General features: G+C 41.9%; 1 protein-coding gene across 1 annotated transcript in view; it reads right to left on the bottom strand.

Moving 5' to 3' along the window:
* Positions 1-15,887, bottom strand: part of GPR158 (G protein-coupled receptor 158) — a gene marked incomplete at both ends in the record, with an annotated part of 172,116 nt that overhangs the window by 45,506 nt on the left and 110,723 nt on the right.

Below are 15,887 nucleotides of genomic sequence, written 5' to 3'. Positions count from 1 at the left end.
GCTATGTTTAAAAAGTGCCTGAAAGCCACAGTTGATGAAAAATCCAATGGCTACCTAGTTGAACAATGAAGGTTCAGAAATGGTGTTTGTACTAAACTATCTAAACTAGCTTCCAAGTGCCTCCTGTGTTTGATATTGCCTTTCAAACATTTAATGGCTTCTGGCCTGACAGTCTAAGGAATTGCTCCCACTATGAACTTCCTCAGCTATTTAGAAATGAAGAAAAAGCCCTTCTGAAGATCTCCTGATGCCAAGAGGTGCCCATCTTCCAAAAGGATCTTCTCCTGTGTGGCTTCCAGACTACTGAGTGCACATTTGGCCTCTCAGTATTTAAGAAGATGTTAAAGCACATACTTTCTGCCAGGATTTTCCTGAGTAATTTTTTTCAGTATTTAATTTTAACCCCAAATCTTGATTTACCAATGTTGTTTTGCCGAATGAAGGCAAATATACGTGTCCCAGGATAATGTTGCAGGATCCAATCTGGATCGGTCACCAGGACCAGAAGTTTTCTCTTCCAAGCTTTTGGACCCCTACTGGAGCCTTCATCCTCAGGGATCTTCTCTCTAGCAGCTGTTCAGAAGACAAAACCTCTTCGACCCAGATTGGATCCTGCAATGTTGTTTTGGTCCATGTTTTGCATTTTAAATCACTCTAAGCCACACTGACTGTTGGAAAAACAAAAAATAGAAATCAAATAAGCAAACAGAGAAATCAAGTCCATTGGACTATAAATAATTTCAGAACACAGTTAGGCAAATTCTGTTACAGACTTTGACCAGCATATTAGAATATCATTTTCGGTTGGACCTTCATAATCAATATAAGTGAAAGTTCTTGTACAAAAGTTGACTAGACAACACATATTAATGCTGATGATATTATTATATGTAATATACATTGCAGAGAAATATCCCCCTCCAAAATACACCAGCCCCATGAAGGAAGATTCTGTCAACCCAGAAAAATTATCAAACCAAATAACATTTATGTGATTAATAATTGTTACTGCATGCCTTGGGTTTAGATATAACTGAGGGGCTATTTGATACCAATGCATGCTGAGTTTTAGAGCCATTTAGGAGCAAAGATCCATTCTTTTTCAATGCAGAAATTTGAACAATGACATACACATTCAGAGGGTGCTGCCATAATGCAAGTACTGCAACTATAAATGTAGATCTATTTTCAATAATTGATTAACTTGCTTTATTGAAAAAAATCATGAATAAGCTAAATGGAAAGGTTTAATTCTTTCCACCATTTTGGCTTACAGAGTTGACTAACTTGCAATTCACAGATACTGGCATTTTGAGATACGGAGTGCTGAATTGCCAACATAAGAAACTATTTCTATGGCTTTCTTGCGCTGCTACCTTATCCTACACCATCAGGGCAATCAACACTGGCTAATTCAGTGTAGAAAGCAATGGTGATGGAGGAGAAATAGAAACAAAATGGTTATTCCCAAAGGGTTATTGCACTCATGTTGTAAGCCAGTTATTTCTGCTGGGACTGCTTAACAGCTTCTTGTGCTAGGAAGAAATCTGCATTTCTTCCACCCAGGAGAATCATTAAATATATCTTTGTTGAAATGCTGCAGCTGTCTTTGGGCATTGCCAAATCCCAAAGGCTGACAAACCAAGCAGCTTCATCAGTGCAATGAAGCTTGTCAGAATTGTCAAAATATTTCCATACTGTCTTGACAAATGGTTATACATATGTTAGAAGAAGACCATTAAGGACTGTACATGCACTATACATATAATAATGAGGTTAGGAATAGATTGGCATAAATACTTTAAATGGTTCAAATATATGTATTGTTATGGAAAAATCAGCACTGGGGATATTGATTTCAAACTGGAGAAAGCCAAGGAGATGACATTGGAGAAGCAAGGGAATAGATGAGGAAAAGCTTATTTTAAGCTTGGGACAAAGTGAAAGTGTAAGAAAAAGGACAATAATCATGCCTTTTTAATTCATTAGAACAGTGTTACTCAATCCTGCTAAGTTTAATATGCCTGGACTTTTAACTCCCAGAATTCTCCAGCCAGGTTGAGGAACACTGCACTACATATAAAAGGAAGGGAGGCAAGGAAAAACTTAGGCTTTCAAAATTCTCTTACTAGAGCTGTAAATAAAGTATAGTTCTAACTAGGATTCAGGAGTCTGTTTTCTGACCTGGACTTCCTCAAATAGCTTACACAAACCCATTCTAAATGTCAGTAGACAACACAATTGTTGTATTTGTTTCTGCCTTTCAGACATCAGACAACAAGGAAGAGAAAGCAATAAAATCTAATTTATATAGATCTGATTTCCAGTTATAATTTGCCTTTAATAATTTTGCAGCAAAGGCTCCTTGGGTGGGGAGTGGGTTGTCAAAAAATTCAAGTTGGCAGACACAACAAAATGATCAGTGCTGCCATTCTGGATTTCGCTTTTCTGAAGATGTCTCTGCTTTGCAGGATCTTTGCAAATAATGCACCAAATTTGTGGGCAGAAAAATTGGATGGGTGAATTATTTGAATCACTTCAAGGAAAAAGAGGAGATTCTTCTTTGAATATTTCTCAGCAAAGGATTCTGCCTAGTGCTCAGTAACTACTGAGAAGTTACAAGGACTTCCTTCCAAGAATCTTTTGGATTTAAACTGAAATGCTGTAGCCAGACAGGCTCAAGACAGCCGGAGAAATAATTGTCTGGCTGTAATTGAATAAATGTAATACCCCTATGTCTGTCTGTGAGAAGTTCTCTGAAGTTCTTCTTAGAAGAAATTTCTAAACCTATTCTTTTCTTAAAGTCTATGAAAATTAGTACACTGAAGAATAAACAGATAGTATTAACTTTAAAGAAAACAAGACAAATACCATCTCAGAAACAGAAAGAAAATGAAGTGTGACACAGCAAATAAAAACCATGGTATAACCCAACAATGGTAAACTGGTATGCTCAAGGTGTGATGTGTTTTACAAATAGTAAAACAAAAACTTAATGACATAAAGATAAATAAGATCATACTGATCAGATAAAGGCAATGTAAATAAAATACATCTGGGTGGCATGTAAACCCGAGGAGATGGAATATTATTAACTGAAACCAAGCATTTCTCTAATAGGAGCATTATAAAAGAATTGTGAGTATTTCAGGACTTGTTCATCCAAGGGACAAAGTCTTAAATGGGATGTTCTTACTTTCTCCTCAAGGTCATCTCTCTCTCTCTCTCTCTCTCTCTCTCTCTCTCTCTCTCTCTCTCTCTCTCTCTCTCTCTCTCTCTGTGTGCGTGTGTGTGTGTGTGTGTGTGTGTGTGTGTGTGTGTGTGAAATCTTGCCAGAGTTAGGACTTTCTGAATTTGGGAACTGTCATTTGGCTTAGATATCAAACCAGCTTGAAAATTGGTGAATGACTTCCCTAGAACAGATGGATGGATAAAGCAGCCAGTTTGAATTGGTTTTCCAAATCCTTGACATGTAGTTTTTCTAACTGCCTTGGCACATTTAATACCCATCATCAGGTTTGTATTAAGTGAGAACTCACAGCATTTCAGCTTCTCATATCTACCCCACTCCTATCCCAGAATATAACAAAATAATTTCTTCCGATTAGAAATGTTAATTCACTTTGAAGTAAACTCTATGGATTTCAATACTTATCCTTTCATAACACTACTTTCTCAAAGAGCAGGAATAACAATGGGAGCTCCTGAAAAACAATGATTAGCTGTCAGTCTATGATAATACAGACCAATATTTTGTTGTTTTATCTTTTGGTAAAAGCCTGGTTCAAATTACAGAAATCCCTAAACAAAATCAAAAGGAAGAATTTCAGCTTGTTTTTGTATAAAAATGAGGAGCAGCAGTACTGCTGCCCAGAGTCACAGCTGAGTCGGGAATCCTTATAAATCTTAAAAATAAATAAAAAAATAAATGTCTCCATTTTCAGTTGAAAGATTTTCTTTTAGGTTTGACCTTGAATTCTAGAAATAGTTGGTAAAAAAAATTTATAGAGGACAATCTAAAGTTGCAGGAAAGATTCAGAAGCTCTTACTTTTTCTCTAATCCTGCATATAGAAAAAGAGTTCACACATATTACTCTAAGCCACAGGATTTGTTTAATCAGGATTTAGTGAGCAAACCTAAAACTAGTAGCCAGGTCACACAGTAGACGAGGCCAAAATCTATAAAATCAATACTTTAATATTATATAAATCTAGACAACCAACCCTTCTTTATGTATAACTTATGCTGCTTTTTAGTAAATATAAAAAGCTAATTCTGAGTCAGAAAAACAGCATAAAATGTAAAGGAAGATGGGCTGCAACAGAAAAAGAGAAGTTGCAATCTGATTGCCATAGACTAATTTTGTAATAAAGATGTGGAATCACAATATAAATTTTTGCAGACTGTGCTAGGTTTGGTTTATTTTATTTACTGAAATGGTATAAGTTGTGCTTGAGCTAACAAGCTTTTGGAACAGTTTAGAGAATAACAATAAATAAAAGAAAGGACAAAACTATAAATAACAATCAAAATAAAGCAAAAAGAAGAGTGAAATACGACAATAAAAGTAGCAATAAAAATGTTCACTTTTTTTTTAAAGAATACCCTCCTAGTTGACATGCATTAAAAGCTCAGTCAAATAAAAACACTAACAAAGAAGGACATTTAATTTAGTTTTAGGCATCTCACTGGGAAGTTAATTTCAAAGATTGGTTAGTATATGGGACATTTGTTCTCTTACCACTTATTTAACTTCAAAAGGAAAATTGATCCAAAATAAGATCTCTGAAGTCTGGAGAAGACTTATTGGCCTCATTCTCTGAATGGTGCTGGAACTAGCAAGATATAATAGACAGTCCTCATCACATATTTGATTTAACCCCTTACATAAAGTGGGAATTTCCTTGGTGATAACTCCTGATGCCAAAGCATTGTCACTGGTAAAGTTTTCACAAGTTATATCTGATAAGAAGTTCTGTAAAGTTTGACATTCTATTATAGCATATAGATCTGCAGTAAGATGGCAACTTTAATGGTGTGACTGAAGTTCTACCTTTTAATATATTTGTATGTGTGACACACTAAAATAAATCTGATTTGAACCTTTAATTGCTCCATTGTGGCTGGCATCTGATGTTTTAGGTCATGTCCCATACCACCTTTCTAATATAAATCTGAACCATCTTCAGCTGGCTATTGAAACACCAGGAAAGCAGGGATGGGAAAGTTATGGTTCAGAACTATAGCCTCCAATTTCTATATGTTGACTGCTGTGAAATATAATTCAGTAATACATCTTGATAGCCATGAATTCTGTAATCATTAACTGAACTATATGTGAGTTGCTTTCCTTTTGTATTTTCTCTCTTCAGATAATAGAATAGCTTTGTGACTGCAGAATTACATTATAAAGATTAATATATATTGCCAACTGATTCAAGATAATGTTCAGAAGGTATACTTATGATCTAATCTAAATAGCAAAATATGATCAAGAACATTTTGTACCAACTGACAAGTAATTAAATAGAAATGGTTCACACTGTTTTCAACAAAAGCGTCAATAACCAAGGTTAATATCCAAACAAGCTGGAATATGACTGTAGCAAAGCAGAGTTATTTCATAAGGAACAAACACTTAATCCAAATCTCTATGTCAAACCTTGAACAAAATGACATTACGGCTGCACATAATTATCTAAATGCTTTTGTCATTCAGTTCTATTCAACAGTTTGATTCAAATTTTACCAATCTATAATAGACCCATTAAATAATTTAGATATGTTAGTTATTAATAACTTAAGACTGAATGATTTAAATGGCAAAAATAATTCCAGTTAAAGTTTATAAGTAAAATGAATTCCAAACTGGTGTTTAGATATAAGAGTTGGAAACTCTTGGAATCACAGAAGTGTTGTTAGGTGATTGAATCCCAGTGCTTGCCCAGTATAGGAATCCCAATGAAAGTATTCATAACAGATGGTTGTCTAGCTGATTCTTCAACGTTTCCACTGTTTACTATTTATGAATTACTATTCATTTAGACAATTGGTTTTGATAACATTCAGTCTAAAGTTGCCATCTGTTAACTTAAATCCATTACTCCATGGAAGGTCATCATGGATCAAATGTTTCCAGAGAGACCTTGGTGATTTGCAGCATACTTTATCAGCTAAACATTATAAATCCATTACTACCTTTTGATTGAGATAGACCTGTTACAATTATTCACAAGTTGTTTCCTAGCTGGGTGAACTTCAAAGTTTAATATGTGTGGTTGCAGTTGAAAATAATTCTGGAAATTGCTCTTGGCCAGTATATAGGCAGCAAAACTGTTAATTGGGACAGACAAATAAAGGCATAATATTTTCTTATCTCTAGAGGCCACCAGGAATCATTCAAGCTACTGATTTGCAATATTTAAAACCATCATTCTTGGCACTGGTATATTTTATTTTATTATTTTTATTGCCTTTATTATTTTTACAAACAACTCAAGGCAGCAAACATATCCACCATACCTTCCTCCCCTTATTTTTCCCACAACAACCCTATGAGATGGGTTGGACTGAGAGAGAGTCAGCCAGGTGGCTAAGGGAGGACTATTCCCGCTTTCTAATTTAGTCCTTTAACCAGGAGACCAAACTGGCTCTCAATATTTGGTTGAATATCCCCTGTCACATTAGAGAAAGAGATACTTTTATTATTACTTTAAAGCACAACACAAAATCAAAATAAAATTAATAGAAAATATAAATGACTATGAGGATATCCATGAATCCTTCAGTTATGTCCACGTGATACTATCAATGTCTAAACAATAAGTACTATCCATATATTGTTTTATTGATGGACATTTTTAAGGACATTAAAGTCTGTTTCATTATCCCGTATTTGATAACAAATTCAGGTTGTACTAATTTATTTTACACCCCACTCTTATCATATCAGTTTATCTCTTTGGACCTTGCAAGTTACTTTATCCTGCTAATAAATGAGAGGTAATTGTTCCTCTGGCTTCATAATTATAGGAATTGTAGATCTAAGACTTTCTTCTCTACTTATGTTTCTTAGGTCTAACCACCAGATTATAGCCAGAAGTATAGATTTAATGAGAATTACAGAGCTATAATATTAATACTAATAACAATGATTATTTTAGTCCTAAGGGTTATAGTTTTAGTGGAAGTAAATATCAAGTCTTGTTTGTTATCTCACTGAACTTTTATTCAAGCCCAGTGTTTCCAATGTTGGCTGTTTTATTCTAATCAAATAGTTGGGTTGATTGTATAATATTATGCTGGTCAATAAAGATGTTGATTTGATTTGAATATAGTGATGATGATGATGAAATCAATATACCACATTTCTAAAATCGTAACTCTAAAATTCACATAACTAATGCAAATCAGTCCTATAAAAATCTGCTATTTTCTTGTATATACAAAACAAAATTTTGCAACTAAAATTGTAACATAAGAATCTTTTACTGAATATAATAATATTGCCTGAGTGGCCTAGAAAAAAAAATTAAGAAAGGCTGCCTTGACCTTATTCAATAATTGGAATAAATCCCACACCCTCTTGCATAGGACAACCTATTTGCCCTCAGGAAATGCCCTGGAAAAGCATTAAAGTGAGCTCTAACAACAGCCATCAATCCACGGATAAATACATGAATTCAAACAAACTGCTAGAAAGCATTTACAGGATTTTGTGCAATATCTCCTACCATATTTACTTACACAGCCAGAAAAATCATAATGAAACTTCTTTCTGAATGCCTTTAACAAAAGTCAAGAGCTAAAAGCTGTAGAGTCTTTTTCTTGTGCAATGTTTGTCAAATATTTTGATCTCAGGACCCTGTTATATTATTAAAAGAGCTTTGGTTTACGTGGGCCATAGCTATCAATATTTAAGATATTTTACTCCTTGGAACCCCAAAAAATATCCTGGAGAGTACCAGGGGTTCCCAGGCTACATTTTTGACAACTGCTATTCTAGCACAAGCTTATTAAGGCCTACATAAAGATCTTTTCTCTTTTTCATCTTAGACACTTAATTTTTCACTTTGAGGATTTGTATTTATTGCTGCACATACTTTGGTTTCACTTTCAATGCTTTACCCATTCTTGCTTTATTTTTGTTCATTAGGGGATTATAGTTCAAAAATGTGAAAGAAATTCATAATCATATTCAATTCCTCACAAATATCTAAACCAAGTCAGTATTTCATCCCATGGGGAAAAGCATGCTTCATTATATCCTTTCCTCAAGCTATATTTCAAAATATACTCTGTTATGTATGCAGGCATCTGCATAGCAACAGCCATCAGGGGGCGTTGGCCTGGACAGTTTCGGCGGGAAACCTAGGGCCAACCCCATTGGCTGTTAGCTTACCTGGCTAGGTATATAAGGAGGCCAGGTAGCCCTCATTCCCCAGTTCACTTCCCCTTCCAATAAAGAGCTGAACTCACACACCGGCTGGCGTCTCTCTTGCGTCGGACCCACTACACAATAGTGGCGACGAAGGTGGGATTGCTGCCGACCAAGAGCTGAAGTCACTGGGGAAACACTCCGCGAGCTGAAGGAAAAGGCATTTTTCCTTCTTCCCCCCACGACCGCCAGCCGAACCGGCAACGCCAAGCGCCACATCCACGACCAACTGCCACCATGGCTAGAGCCGGACAACCCCGCAAATTCGAGACCCGCCGCCCCAAAACCTGGACCCGTTACCTGGCTCACGTTGAACTGTATATGCGGTTCAATCAGATATCGGAGGACGGTGCAAAGGCGGTCGCCCTGCTCTGCCTTGGGGGACCAGCGCTGCTGGAAGTCACCGTGAACCTGTTCCCCCAGGAGGCCATCAACACCGTCGCGTACCGAGACCTCGTGGCCAGGCTCAATGCACATTTCAGGCCCCGGCGCTCCAAGGTGGCCGCACAGTCACAATTCGAGAAGAGGGACCAGCGCCCCGACGAGACCGGCGCCGACTTCCTCGCCGCCCTGCGGGAAGCTGCCGTCGCTTGCAGGTTCACAAATTTGGAGGAGCGACTACGGGACCGGCTGATTTGCGGCCTACACGACAGGCGGTTGCAGGAGCGCCTGTTCAAAAGAGAGGAGGTCTCTCTCCAGGAAGCCGAGGATGCCATTCTAGCACACGAAGTGGCCTGCGGGGCCATCCAAGCCTGCCAGGGAACCCGGCCCAGCAACCAGGCAACCAGTGTCCACCGGCAAGGGGTCACAGAGGAGGACGACCTGAGCATCGACCTCCTCCAGCGGAAGTCGACCCCCGACCAGCGAGCCAGATGCCCAGACAGGCCCAGGCCTCCCAGCAACACCGCCGTTCCCCAGAGGTGCGCAGGGTGTGGTGGGAACCACGTGCGCAGCCTCTGCAAGTTCCGGTCCGCCACGTGCCGGGCCTGCAAGAAAACAGGCCACATAGCCGCCGTCTGCCGTAGCCGCCGCCCCCGGGAGGAGATCCACGAGCTGCAGCCGGAGGAACCGCCGTTTGAAGGTACTGCGGCCCCCACCAAAACAAAAATTGGCTATGTTGAGAGCTGGCTGGCCATTAACCACACAGGTAGCCGCCAGCTGCTCAAACCCAAAATTAGATTAGCAATCCGTTTGCAAGGCGTCCCTTGCAGCATGGAGCTTGACTCCGGATCAGCGGTCTCGATTATTTCGGAGACCCTTAACCACATAATTAGCCGGAGCAAGCAACGGATTAAATTACGGCCTACTAAATTAACCCTGACCGATTTTCAGAATTCGCCAGTCAAGGTGAAGGGGGAGGCCACCATTTCAGTGGGGTTTAAGGGTCGTGAAGGGCACCTGGATGTTGTAGTGGTAGAGGGCCGCAGAGCCAGCCTGGTCGGGCTGGACTGGTTTGAGGCCCTGGGAATCTCAGTATCCGGGATCCATCAGATCCAGGGGGACTCCGTTGAGGCCGTTTGCCGGGAGTTCGCCGACGTCTTCGACGGGTCATTAGGCAAGTACACTGGGGCCCCCATATCGTTCAAGCTTAATTCGAACGTCTCCCCCGTTAGGGTCCGGCCGCGGCGAGTCCCGTTTGCGCTCAAACACAAAATCGAGCGTGAACTAGACAAGTTGGTGGCCCAGGGAATCTTAGAGCCCGTAGATGGAGGGGAGTGGGAAACCCCCATCGTGACCCCCCTCAAATCCAACGGGGAAATAAGGATCTGCGCCGACTATAAGTGCTCGGTGAACCGCGCCCTAAACCCGCACGCTTACCCGGTTCCCGCGGTCAGCCACATTCTTGCTTCCCTCCAAGGTGGCGCCATTTTTGCAAGGCTCGATCTTGCACAGGCGTACCAGCAACTCATGGTCACTAGGGAAACAGCTGACATCCAAACCATAGTAACCCATAGGGGGGGCGTTCCGGGTGAACAGGCTGCAGTTTGGAGTCAGCGTTGCTCCCGGTATTTTCCAGGAGGTTATGGAAAAGACACTCAAGGGCATTCCAGGAGTCTGCCCCTATTTTGATGACATCCTGATCGCAGGAGCATCAGCAGAGGAACTGGCAGGGAGGCTTAGGGAAGTGCTGGCAAGGCTGCGCACAGCTGGCCTCAAACTCAAAAAGGAAAAATGCAGCATAGGCGTTCCTTCCACAGAATTTTTGGGGTTCAGAGTAGACGCCAGGGGAATCCACCCCACAGAATCCAAGGTGAGGGCCATCAAACTAGCACCCACACCCAAGAACAAAGCAGAGCTTCAGGCATTCCTGGGTCTGCTGAATTTCTACCATACATTCCTCCCACACAAGGCAGCCATCGCTGAACCACTCCACAGGCTGCTAGACAAACAGGCAACATGGGCCTGGACGGCCACCCATGATCAGAGCTTCAAGGCCCTGAAGGCATTGCTGTCGGACAAGTCCACAGTAACCCATTTCATCGAGTCCAAGCCCATTTGTATCGCCTGTGATGCATCCCCTTATGGTGTGGGCGCTGTCCTAAGCCACCTTGAGCCCAACGGGGTACAAGTCCCCATAGCATACTATTCTAGGACACTGTCTGGAGCAGAAAGAAACTACGCCCAAATAGACAAAGAAGCCCTGGCAATCGTGGCAGGAATCAAGAAATTCCACGATTACTTATATGGCAGGGAGTTCACTGTCTTCCTGGCCACAAACCACTCCTGGGCCTGTTCACCACAGACAGGCAAACCCCCCAGATTCTGTCCCCCAGGATGGTCCTGTGGTCCATCTTCCTTGCAGCATACAATTGCAAGCTGGTACACAAGCCAGGGAAGGAGATGGGCCATGCAGACGGTCTAAGTAGGCTCCCCTTAGACACACACGACCCAGACCCAGCACCAGCCACACAGATCCTAGCCCTGCAGGAACTACCCGAGTGCCCAGTTCTTGCCAAGAACATTGCCAGCCACACAGCCACAGACAACATCATGGGCAGGGTGCACTCATGGGTTTGCACAGGGTGGCAGGACAAATCCCCAGGACCAGAGTTTCAGGCCTATTTCATTAGACGCGATGAAATCTCCACACACAAAGGGTGCCTCCTTTGGGGTAGCAGGGTCATCATTCCACCCGCACTACGCGCCAGGGTATTGGACTCCTTATACGAAGGGCACCCGGGGGTGGTCAGGATGAAGGCACTGGCTAGGAGCTACCTCTGGTGGCCCGGGTTGGACAAGGAGGTTGAGGATTGGGTCAAGGCCTCTTATACGTGCCAGAGATCCAGGCCAGAAGTGCCACATGCACCGGTACACCAGTGGGAGGCCACACACACGCCATGGTCCCGCATTCACATTGACTATGCGGGGCCATTCCAGGGTCAACTATTTTTAGTAGTAGTGGACAGTCACTCCAAGTGGTTAGACGTAGTCCCTGTCCCCAACATGACCTCGGGGAGGACAATCCAGGTGCTCAGAGCTCTCTTTGCCACACACGGCCTCCCCGACGTAATTGTGTCTGATAATGAGCCTCAGTTTACTGCTGCTGATTTCCAGGCGTTCTTGAAGGCGAACTGGATTAGGCACGCCACCTCTGCGCCTTTCCATCCATCTACCAACGGGCAGGCCGAACGGATGGTAAGGACGACCAAAGATGCACTCCGGCGCATCATCAGCGGGGACTGGCACCACAGACTGGCCAAATTTTTATTAGCCCAACACACAACACCATGCGTGGCTACCGGCAAGAGCCCAGCAGAACTGCGATGGGGATGGTGCCTCATCACCAAGCTGGACCGCCTACACCCAGACCGGGTAGCAGCCGAAACCGGAAGGGCAACATCACCATCATCACCATCACCACCAGCATCACTACCATCACCATTGCCATCATCACCCACACACAGGGTCCTCAACCTGGGGAACCTAGTCTGGGCAAGGAACTATGGGGCTGGACATCCTTGGGTTCCGGGGACAGTGGTCGGGAAAACAGGACACCTTTCGTACATTGTAGGGGTGGAGGGGGACAGACGCATAAGGCGACACATCGATCAGCTCAGAGGAAGAGTCCCTGAGCACGTCACACACGCCCCTGAGCGCGTCACACACGTCCCTGAACTCAACGCACATGATCAATAGGAGGACCACACTCCAGGAGGGGTCAACCCAGCTGAGGACGTCACAGGGCAGGGACCAGAGGAGGAGGACTTCCTGATGCTGGCTCCTTGCAACCCTGCACAAAGGCCTCAGGAACCCACGGTCCAAGCCCAGGGGCCAAGCACACCCAGACGATCCACCCATCCACACAGGACACCAGCCTACCTGTCGGACTATGTGTGCAAGTGACCCTCACACAAAGACACCACTGTTTTTTTATATATATACTCATAGTTATAGTAGTTGCATGTTGTTGTTGTTATGTGGGTCTTCTCTAAGGGGGAGGGGTGTTATGTATGCAGGCATCTGCATAGCAACAGCCATCAGGGGGCGTTGGCCTGGACAGTTTCGGCGGGAAACCTAGGGCCAACCCCATTGGCTGTTAGCTTACCTGGCCAGGTATATAAGGAGGCCAGGTAGCCCTCATTCCCCAGTTCACTTCCCCTTCCAATAAAGAGCTGAACTCACACACCGGCTGGCGTCTCTCTTGCGTCGGACCCACTACACAATATGCTCCACATTTCTTTTGTTAGAAACATCTGCAGAAGTTTAGGTTCATCTCTAAAATGTCTAAGCCAGCAAAGGAACCTGCTTGGTTCAGAGAGCTCCCAGCACATCTTTCACATAAAAGCTTGTGGGGAGATAGAATAGACTTTTCTTGATAAGGTATCATCAGGGTATTAAGCAGATGCTTTTTGGGGGAATGGAATTATGCCACCAACCAGTTCTGCAACACATCACAATTCTAGTAAGTACATGTTTCAGCATCTTGTCAAATACCAAAGATCTGCCATAAAGGAGAAGGAGGCAGCAGAGAAGGAGGCAGCAAAATTGTTCAAGGCAGCCATAAGGTTTCCTGCCAGGCGCTTAATTGAGGAAATTGACAGGAAGTCATCCAGTACAGAATCTGATAGATTCAGTTGATTGTGCAATTATTGCTTTGGAGGGCTAAATAGAAATGACTGTCTATTTATAGTAAGAGGTGATTGTAGCTATTAATTTTAGCAGTCGGATTCAAGTATTTTATGTGCATTTGATTTTGCTGGTTGTATCGAGTAAATTGGAAAATTATTTTAAAGGCCAGGTCATTCAGTCTGGTGCTATCGCACAACACACACACACACACACACACACACACACACACTAGACACCAACAAATTGTTATTTGGAGTAAGACTTGTGGAACAGTATTATGTGAGAATGTACTGTATGTCTTATAAACATTTATGCATGTGTAAAGATAAAGCCTCTTCCTAATGATTGCATGGACCTTTCCATTTATTTATTTGGTCAATAACCAGCAACATAAAATAACAAAATACAATCAGGATCAACAGAGAGAGAAATGAATATAATTATATATTAACAACTATAGAGTAAATCAAATCTTGTATACTCTGAACACTCTATTACAATGATAATAAGTTTATGTAACAGTAATAAATTTAATAGAACAAAACTATATATGTCCTCTAAAAATATTTTAAAATAACGAGATATTGACAAAAATAAGTTTTTACTTTTTTAAAAAGTTCTGCCTTGTTATCACTGCAGCAGCACAGAATTTGGCTACTGCGGGAGTGGTGGCTGGATTTGGACATTTGCATGACAACAATATATAAGTGGCTTGCCACTGGTTTCTGGCATGTATTTTAAACTTCCTAAATTGTCTATAATCCTGAGATCTTCTGATAGTCTCACATCCAAGTTCTAATCAGATCTGTCCCTCTTAGTTTTTGAGAACTGCCAAGTCAGCTATGTATCTATGTTTTAATTTGGAAAAGATTATAAGGGATACTTTCCCAATTTCAGGGCATACCACAGCCCTAACAAGAAGGTTGATTTTTGGCTGTGACACTGCTCCTGAATACTGCCTTTCTATTTGGTTCTTATTTGCCTTTTGATCAGAGTTCCAATATCTGAGTCCTGACTTAGTCCTCTCTGCAGTTTGTACCTACAGCTGTGTCCTGATACAATTCTGAAACGCAAATACCTTGGCCACCTAATGAGAAGGAAGGACTCACGGGAGAAGAGCCTAATACTGGGAAAGATTGAGAGCAATAGAAGAAGGGGACGACAGAGAATGAGATGGCTGGATGGAGTCACTGAAGCAGTAGGCGTGAGCTTAAATGGACTCCAGAAGATGGTAGAAGACAGGAAGGCCTGGAGGAACGTTGTCCATGGGGTCATGATGGGTTGGACACAACTTCGCAACTAACAACAACAATTCTAAAGTCTTCCTTTCCCTGAGCAGTGGGACAAACTAGGTCCCAAGGAACACATGCTAATATAAATGAAATCAATACTTTCATTTTCCTACCCCCAGTTATAAAATGATTGCTGTTAGCAGGGTTCGGTAACATGGTTTGCCATCAAACAACTGGTCCTCATTCAGCAATTGCCCCATTTAGCAATCATTTGAAGTTACAAATGATGATGGCTGAAAGTTACAAATGGTGCTGAAAAAGTGACTTTATGCTTTTATTTCTACAGGCATTATTAAAATACCATTACACTATTTTAAGGAGAGGGTTTTTTGTCGTTGATGTTGTAAACAGTGGGGGAAATTACTGAGTATTGTGCGGCTATCACATTAATGTGCAGCATTCCGCAGTCATGTGATCACCATTTGTCTGCTTTGCAGATGGATTTTGACAAACAGTTAATAAAGAAGTTGACAATAAAATCACAGCTCATGGTCATGTAAAGTCTTGTTTAACAACCACAGTGAAAGTGAGGTCATAGGTCCATCACAGTCTCATAATGTCTTGCTTAAGGAACATGTCACGTAAGGATGGAGCTGCAGGTCCCAGTTGTGACAGTTAAGCAAGTGCGACCTGTAATGTGAAAGTGGAATATCCCAACAAGATTTTTCAAAAGCATCCCAGGTTTTCCTGCTGGAGATAAGAGTTGGGGAATTCAAAATAATACCTAAATTCTGTGTGGACAAACCCCATGTAATTCAACATAGAATAAAAACTGTGTAGAGGAACTGGATGTTCAGCCAGAGAAGCTACATTTTCAGCTCAGCCTTGCCTCTTCCTGGCGAGAATGCGATACTTTCTCTTAGGAAACTTCTCTCTACACTCTGTACCAGAGCTCAGCCATCACAGTATGGGCTAGAATTCCTTTACTCCCTACTGCTGCCTCTGTGTGAGCAATCAGGGATCAATGTAGGCATTAATGGTCCACAGTTCTAAAGATCTGAAGTATTAAAATAACTTCAACCAGATGTATGTTTGATCTATCTAACAGAACTTTCTCTGCAGCCAACTTGATTCAGTCTTACTTATT

Source organism: Vipera ursinii, assembly GCF_947247035.1.
Source record: "Vipera ursinii genome assembly, chromosome: Z".
NCBI lineage: Eukaryota > Metazoa > Chordata > Lepidosauria > Squamata > Viperidae > Vipera > Vipera ursinii.
Note: the sequence above shows the minus strand (reverse complement) of the source record. Positions and strands in the feature narration are given on the sequence as shown.